The following is a 9,256-nucleotide window of genomic DNA, read 5'->3' as shown; positions in this document are numbered from 1 at the left end:
TTAGAATCTCAGAGGAGGTTTATGAAAGAGGCTGAAGCACTGAGGATAGTTCCTATACTGCAGACAGTAATAAACAGCCAGGTCTTCAGTCTGCACACTGCTGATGGTCAAAGTGAAATCTGTCCCAGATCCACTGCCTGTGAATCGATCAGGGACCCCAGTGTGCCGATCAGATGCCCAGTAGGTAAGTGCTTTAGGAGACTGTCCTGGTTTCGGTTGGAAACAAGCTACATTAGTACCTACAATCTGACTGGCCTTGCAGCTCATGGTGTAACTCTCTCCTACTGATGTGGACATGGATTTGGGAGATTGGGTCATCACAATGTTCCCATCAGCACCTGTAATTAGAAATAGATGATGACTATACATGTATACACACAAAGAGTTCCTGTGTCCTTCTTTACCCCACCACCCAGCACAATTATGACTCCAAAGCCCATTATCTTTTCAAGCAGATTTATATATTAAATTCTTAATCCTAAAGCCCTCTACACAATAAGATTATATCAAAAGGACAGAGATACAAACTGCCCTTCTACATGAAATTAAAGTACCTATAAAATCCCTTAAAAAATATTTATATCTACCTACAATTAAGATTACCTGAATCCTCCTTCTCCAGCTCCATCTTGATTCCTCCCTTCTGCCTCCTGTCTCCACTTCTGCTCCTCGACCTTTCGCTGTCTATCTCTTTCCTGTCCAATCATGTATCGCCTTAACATAAATCTACATGGCTGGAAATACGGCTTAATAGTTAAGAGCACTCATCAATATGTCCCAGTCCCCAATTCAGATGGAATCTCCCCGCTCAACCACAGACCATGGCTGCCAGGAGTCCAGGTACGCAGCCTGCAGAACTTCTCCACCCTCTGTTCCCCCAGGCCCAATTCTCAGAGTCACCCTTAGCACTGCCACAGATCATAAGCTACAGCCCTCTTTCCCTACATTCCTACCTCCAGTCTATGCCTCTTGTATGGTCCACAAACCATCACCTTCGGCCTCCTCTCCCACCCTGTGGTTCTGTACCAGCCCCCAACTTGGACAGAAAGCCCTTGCGTGACCACAGACCATGCTGGCCAAATAAGCAGGTAGGCTGCCTGTGGACATACTATTCCCCCAGACCCAATTCTCAGGGTTGTCTCCAGCACTATAACAGACCACAATTCCCCCTGGCCCCCTACCCCTGCCTCTAACATCAGCAAACATTCTCCTGAACACACCAGCAAAGTGTTCAGTGAAACAGGCAACAAGCTCTTTGAAAATCCAGAGAAGAAATAGAAACCGAGGAACATTTAAAAAAAAAAAAAAAAAGTCCTACGGGCTAAGGATGGCTCGGCTTTAAGTTATTTACTATTTCATAAGTACAGCAGAACCCCTATTCCAGGAAGGGTCCTATTAGCTGTAGGCCTGGGTTGGGGAGCAGTTTCTCTAGAGCTGCCAGGCTGCAAGTAGAAGCTGGGAACGTGTGGACCCTTTGTAAACCTGTATCTGTCCCTATCTGAAATTATGGCTCCCCGAGCATCGAGCCCTGGTGTCCCGATCCTCTCTGCTCAGAAGCACGAACACATCTACGTGAAAGGGACAGATCATCACACCCTATTCCCATCATGCCCTGTTCCCATCTTAGCCCGGCAGTTACCTGTTTTTACACTAAAAGTAGTCTTTAGGGTGTGGTTAGCTATTTCTTTTGTGCCAATTTAGGGTGGTGAGTGTGGGCAAGATGAAGCCAATCATTCAGGACTTAATTCTTCTGTTGTGGTGAGGCTTCTTTTTTCTTCTATTTTTTTAATTCCTTTCGGGTTTTATTTTTGTTTGTTTGTTTGTTGTTTGATTTTTGTTTTTCTTTTTTGGGTGTCTTTTGTTTGTTTGTTTGTTTTGCCATTGCAACAGAGTATGAAATTGTATCAAGGTTTCCAGCTCTGAGCTTGGCGGGTGATTTTGGTCACACCCGGACAACACTAGAGACCTCCACTTATTCCTCTTGTAACCTCACCACTATTTTTTAGCAGTTTAATGAGCACATTATAGACTATTCCAGTTTGTGTGGAACTAGCCCCTCCTCTTCAAGTGCTGTAATTAACATTAGTTAAAATAAAACATGAATAATTTTTTAAATGACAGAGCTAGAAGCTGTACTGTTTTGGGCAGCTGGTGGGTGGTTAGTGCCTCTACCCAGTAACTTCTCTCAGGTTAGTTTGGGTTCTATGCCCGGCATAAGGTGTGCCAAATGTAAATGGATCTTAATATTCTCAATTAGCTATTAACATGTCCTAGTCAGCCCCCAAATAACTGAGGTAGAGTCTATGGATTATTTAATTAACTCTTACACAATTACTAAGGATTACCCCCCCCCCAGGTGGTTTGACTGTGCTTACCCATGGAGTGAGCCACTCTTTGGAGGTGTGACCTTGTTGTAGTAGGTGTGGCCTTGTTAGAGGAAGTGTTACACTGCAGGCATGGGATTTAAGATCCTCAAGTACTTTATGCTGATTGTAAGGAGTAAGATCTTAATGCACACTATCAAACCTTTATAAAAAAGAAAACCAAGCACTGAAAAAATGTATCCATATACTTTTATGCAAAAATGCTTAAAATCTGTACATTTATCTTTGATTTTTAAAATAAAGTTTTTCAATTAAAAAAAAAATCCTCATTATAGCTGCCTGAGGATGCTAGTCTTCTCCTCTTTACCTTCAGAACAAAATGTTCAACTCTCAGGTGCTATGCCTGCCTGGGCACTGCTATGCTCCCGCCTCCATGGTAATGCACAGAGCCTCTGAACCTGTAAGCCAGCCCAAATGAAATGTCCTTATAAAGAATTGCCTTGGTCATGGTGTCTGTTCACAGCAGAAAAACCCTAAGAGAACACCTAATCTATATTTTTATTCAGTAGGCTATTAATTCCCCGTTGTGGTCCCCAAACACGTGCTGTTTGAATCTTGCCCAGGTTACTTTATCTCCACCAGTCTGTCCTGGAGAGACATTTCACTGGGGCACATGCTCCTGGCCCATCAAACCTAATGGAGCCCTCCAGTTCTCTCCATCTTCTTCCTTCTTCCCTTCCCTTCACCCTCCCTCCTCCTGTAGTACCTACCTATGACCCCCAGCCTGGCAACAGAAATTCTGCCTCTTACTCCTTCTATTCCTTCAAGTAATTGGCTGTAGCTATTTTTTTTTAACCAATAGCTTTAAATTAGAGAGTGAAGCTTATATAGCATTACTTGCTGTATAGGAAGATCTGCTTGTTGGGGGCAGCCAGATATTGGGGAGCCAGTATTTAGCATTTGAATAGCATATGAATACACAGTAGCACCAGACCAACCCCAGAAGCTGTTTCCATGGGCTTGACTTATGCTTTTTTTAATGACTGCTGTATATTTCTCTGTGGATATATTGAATAGAATGTTTCCTGTAAAAGTTACTTTACTGGTGCTGTAATCAAATACCACAATCAGAAACAACTCATTCCGGCTTACAGTTCCACAGGGCTAAATGTTTAGTGTCAGGGGAGGCACAATGAAAGCTGAGAGATCACATCTCAACCTCTAACTGCACACACGAACTGGAGGTGAGGTGAGGCTATAAACACTAAAAAACAGCAACAGTGACCTCCTTCCTCTAGCACAAGGCTCTATATCTTAAAACTTACATAAACTCCTAAAACTAACTTGAGAAAAAAGGGTCCAAATACATTAATCCATGGGGGAAATGTCCCATTCATTCAAACCACGACATCTCTGTAACATTTCAATTGATTTTCCATACTATTAAGCTCCAAGAACTGTGGGTGTTAAATGTTTTGTGTATGGTGTTTTAAAACCGAACTCAGAATATAACTACCCCAAGTACTGTGACTTGGGAGACAACAACTTGGGTTCCTTGGCTCTAGATTCCAGGACAAGATGATATAGAAGACTGGATGTTCCCCACTCTGAATGGGACCCAGTGAGTGACTCTTCAATACCATGGTGTCAAGCTGACCGAGCATTATTTTTAGGACTGGAAGATAGAAAGATCCTGAGTTACTCAAAGTAAAACAACTTGATCCATTTGTTTATATTCCCAGCATTCATCTGCAGTTTACGCTCAACCATATCTGCCTTTTTAGTGCCTGATGAAATTTCTAGATTTGACTTAAAGACCATCCACTGGCTGTAAATCTGTTTCAGGCCATCTCCATTTGCTTACCAAGTGGTTTTTGTAACAGAATCCTAATCTAAGATGTATTGTTGCATGGTAATTTTGAGCAACTAAAGGGTTCCTAAAACAATGTCACCTGGAATAGCCACAGAGCATTCCCCTTCACGCCTCTTCAGAAAGACTAGGAGGTAACAGGCCGAACGGTGGGACATAAAATCCCTTTGGATGTGCATGAGTTACTCTAGCAAACTTTCTACTGACCTTGACTCCCAGACACCCCTGATTTCCAGGAACCTGACTCTTAAATTTTTTCATTTGAAATGTGTGTTGATTTATGAGTTTTCTTGTTCAAATACTATTAAAAACCCATAAAACTGCTACCAGTTTGGAACATGATGTTTGAGGAAACTTAAGTCTTTTTCCCAGGGACAGAGGATCACTTATACTTGGCTCCAGAATAAGCTATTACTTACAGCCCCTTTGAGGTGAGAGATGTGGTTTTGCATCAAAGAGGACTACATACCTGATTCTGATTTGTAAAGCTAAATCTGATGCTTGGCTGAGTCCTCCTCTGCAAGGTGGGAGTTGAGTTCCAAGAGACAGTGACCTCGGAAGAGTTAGCAGCTCCTAGTACTGACACAAAAGAGCATCTTCTCACACTATGAGGAGACTTGGAAAGTTGAATCCAGAATTGTCTATCTGATCATCCTCCTCCTTAGATAACCTATGGTACCCACAGATGCAGAAAGGCAGAGTGAAGCGTAAGCACCCCTCAGCAAGCTAACATTACCATCTGGGAAGACTAGAAAACATCTAAGTAACATTATTCAAGAGTTCATTGAAAAACTGCGATTTGTTGAATTCACCTAATAAAAAAGAAATAACTTTTGAAGTGGAAATGAGCCCCATGGGAGAAAACGCTGACAACATTGTCTGATTCCATTTCATTATTTCTTCTTATTTAATGAAAAACAACTTTACTGATCTGGGGCTAAACTCATCTCAGGGATAAACCAAGAAAGATTAGCCAGCTTCCTGAGTTGTTAGATTAATTGTTCCTGGGTCACAGCTTATCACCATCCCCAGGTATAGGATGGTCATAGCATTCCAGAACAGCGAGTCTGTGCCCCACAGTCACGGGAGCAATTGAGCCTTGTCTGAGACCTCACACAAAGCACCCATTAGTGGTATATTCCAGTCACTGTTGCAGTTTAGGGACAACAGATGAGCTCACTCTGTAGAAGTAATTTATGAGAGCAATCTCCCATGGCACTAGACTACTGTTTACCCTGGAGATGGCCATGGCTGTCACACAATAAGCACAGCATCTGTGGCACTACCAGGGGTAATCCTCAAGGGTAATGGTGAAGGAAGGCAGTAGATGGGAGTCTGTGGTAGTGTCAACAGCAGGTGTTAGCACAGCCTTCCTTACCACTTACTCAGCCTTCAACCTCATCCGGCTTTGCTTTAATATCTCTCACAGCCCCCTTCCTGTGTTCATGGATTATAAATAGGGCTTTCTGTTGAGTCGTAGGATTCTCAGAAGCTTGAGAGACAGAAAGATGGTGGCAGCCCCACTCGACCTCCTCCTTCTCTTCCTATGTTTCACAAGTAAGATAATATGCCAAGAGGGCTTTTCCCTTGAAGATGCTTTGGAGACTAGTGAGTAGTAAAAGCCATCTGCAGCACAGATCTAGCAGATCCTAGCCTCCTGATAGTAGGAGCCTCTGTTCCACATCTCACAGCCTTTCTGAATCCCCCTGTATCTCTGGTTACAGCTTCCCATGGGCAGATCACGCTCACCCAGCAAACAGAGTCCCTTTGGGTTTCTCCAGGAGAGAGAGTCTCCATCACCTGCAGGGCCAGTCAGAGCCTCCTCTACACCGATGGAAAGCACTACCTATCCTGGTACCAACAGAGACCAGGGCAGACCATCAAGGCCCTCATTTACCACGCTTCAGTCAGGCCTGATGGTGTCCCCACCAGGTTCACCGGCAGCGGATCTGCAGCAGAATTCACCCTCACGATTGAAGACCTGCAGCCTGAGGACTTTGCACATTATTACTGTCTTCAAACGCTGAAGAGCCCTTCCACAGTGATTGAGTCTTGAACAATAACTCCCCATGGAGCTGCTTCACCCACCTGCCCTAGACTCGGGGACCTCTGGGGGAGACAGCTGGGGAGTCTCTGCAGACAGTGAAACACCAGTTTGATGGTGCCAACAGACTACTACATGGACTTGTCACTTCTGATTAATTCTCTCTATGATCTTCAGTGATTTGCATGGAAAAGATTTAAGAGACATTGGATCACCTTTTAAAAGCAGGATGGGTTAATTCATATTCACTCTCTTTCTCTCTCTCTCTCCTCTCTCCCCCACCCATCTTCCTCTCCTTAGTCTTTTCTGGACACTGAGTCATCTCCTTATCCTTTTTCACAATCTCTTTCCAACTTCTGTCAGTCAATCACTTTGAGATAGGCCTTGCCCTGTGGGTTTTACTCCTCATGATGTTGCATCTTGATAAGATGCTTGAAAGCCACAACTCAGGGATGAGAAAACCATTACCAGGCAGCTGCATTTCCAGAGTATAGAAAATGCTTGCCCTGTTAGTCTGTCTATATAGAGAAGGACTCTAATGTAGATAGTTAGGAGGGAAAAATTGTACTTTAGCAAAGTAAAATCAAGAATTCCTACTAGCATAACAGAAGCTCAACAAGAGAGCTGGCAAACAAAAATTCTCCAAGGTTCTCATTGCTGGGAATAGCCAGAGCTCTATAACCTTGGGATGAATTCAATGATTGTGAGCCATGACTGTTGATGTTACACTGGACTCCTGTGTTATATTTGGAATCACAATTACTCTGTGTTTAGTATTATTTTTTCAAATTAGAATAGCTGGGGAGAGGAAACCTTAATAGAGGTATGGCTTCTTTGAGATTGCGTATACGCCTATGTGGAGGCATTTTTTAAATTAATTATTATTATGGAAAGGTCCAGGACACCAGTGGAGGCATCATTTTTGGATGGTGACCTGGAGGGGTAGAATAAAGCATTCTGAGCAAGCGATGGAGAGCAAGCCAGTATCTTTTCTTCATAGAGCTGCCTCTGCTCTTGATGGAGTTCCTACCCTGACTTACCTCAATGATTGACTATGATCAGGATTTGTAAGCCAAATGAACCTTTTCCTTGCCATGATGCTTTTGGATGCAATATTTATCACATTGATAGAAAGCAAACTACAACACTGTCCAAACTAGAAACCCAAGAAGGGTTCACTCCTTGTCTGTTTTACTCCTTGGTATCTCATAGATAAATTTACATTTTACTACTTCTTCTGAATTATATTAGCCAGTATTCCCTCCAATCCCTTCATCTTTGCCCCACCTCAAGACCTCATCATCTCTCACATAAAATATTAAATCATTAAAATTGTTTTTAAGATCCATCTATTTTCTGCAGGTTAATCATGGCTTTCTACATAGTGATGGAAACACCAGTAAAAGAAATCCTGCATATGTCCTGTATGGACTGAAATACATGGGAAGCAGTGTGATCCCACTCATCTGTTTAATTTCCTCATGTCTCTTTTGTGGGTTGATGACTACATGCAGGTGAGGGCAGGAACAAGATAAGGCAAGGCCTGTGGTAGGCCAGTGAAAAAGAAAGGCAGACTGGGAATTTTAGAGACAAAACAGAGAGTACAAAGAGGAGAGAAGGAAAAAAAAGATGAAGGAAGAGAAGAAAGAACCAGATCCACTTGGTTTTAAATAGCCACTCATACCTATGAATATCTTATAAAGGATTAATGATCATAGAATCATTTGTCTTATCTAAGTGGGCAGTTTATATCAATATCAATTGACTATGAGTATATTATGTGGACATTTTGTGGGGTGAAAATTTACTAATATAAATCTGATAAATTACTTGCCTCTAGAGTTTTGATTTTATAAGTTTACTGATGGTCTTACAATTTCTCTGAGAAACAGTCTACAATTTTATAAATTTTGTTGATTAGCTTTTATAACCATGATAAAATACAAAATATCTGCCTTTCAATAATCATGTATTGAAGGACTACACAAAAGATGGATCTGGGTAGACCTCCTTAACATGCTTCTTTTCCTCATTTTTGAACTCCACCTTTTCCTGCAGTAATATTTCTGTACAGTAAAGACAACTTTCTCTCACTGATTTTACATAAAAACAATGGACTGACAGGTTAGTCCTGTGGGAAAGGTGTTTGTCACATAGGTGTGAGCACCTGGCTTTTATCCCAGGTACCGATAAAAAGCCAGACTTTGATGAAGAAGAATGAACCATATGTGGAATAGTGCTGTGGCAGGCTGAGAGACTGAAGGAAACAAGAGAATCGTCCCAAAAAATACTAGAAAGCATTTCCTAGTAGTGGAGAATAACAGACCTCGTTAAGATAAGGTGGAAAGAAATATCATCACCCAAACTTGACCTCTAAACTCAGCACATACAACATGGCAAACAGATTACCTTCAAACATGAACACACACAAACATACAAAGACACATCATTCACATGATCAAAAACAGATACCTAAATAAATAAATAAATAAATAAGAGTGTTTTCAAAGAATTACTTTTCTTCATTGAATTATTTTTCTCTAATTACACAAAGATAATGCTTATGAAGGGTGTATTCAATTCTGAGGGATCAAGTTGTTCTTGAAATAATTTACACTTCTTACATAGTGCAGCCACAAAGCACTCCCCAACCTCATACCTCAATGACAGTATAGGAGAAATATAATAGAGCAGATTGACAGGAAGAACCAGGAGGTAGTGTGCAACATTAATCCCATTACTCAGGAGGCAGAGACAGGAGGATTTCTTGAGAGTTTGAAACTAGGCTGGTCTAAAGAGTGAGCTGCAGGATAACCAAGAATAGATGGAGAAAAACTAATAAAAACATGTATTTGGAATAGACTGTGTGGGTCCCTTAAGACACTTGTGACTCGCTAGCTGACATGAATTCCTGTGGGTGAAACAGGAGCAGGTGCCCTTTGAGCAGCAGCACACACTCTGCTGAGCTGATTTGCATGTGGAGTCATCATACAGCAGCCCAGGCTACTTTAAGAGCAT

The 9,256-nt window shown here is 41.9% G+C and overlaps 2 gene segments (V, D, J or C); one reads left to right on the top strand and one right to left on the bottom strand.

The window, feature by feature from the left end:
- LOC308432381 (Ig kappa chain V-V region MOPC 21-like) lies at positions 1-628 on the bottom strand. The segment is given in 2 exons: positions 604-628; positions 1-338 (listed from the first exon to the last, which is right to left on the bottom strand).
- Positions 629-821: 193 nt separating this feature from the next.
- LOC308432380 (immunoglobulin kappa variable 4-1-like) lies at positions 822-6,250 on the top strand. The segment is given in 2 exons: positions 822-840; positions 5,919-6,250.
- Positions 6,251-9,256: the final 3,006 nt, after the last annotated feature.

This window comes from Micromys minutus (assembly GCF_963924665.1).
Source record: "Micromys minutus genome assembly, chromosome: 18".
In the NCBI taxonomy this organism is placed as follows: Eukaryota; Metazoa; Chordata; class Mammalia; order Rodentia; family Muridae; genus Micromys; species Micromys minutus.
The sequence above is the reverse complement of the archived record's forward strand: the minus strand, read 5'-3'. Positions and strand labels throughout refer to the sequence as shown.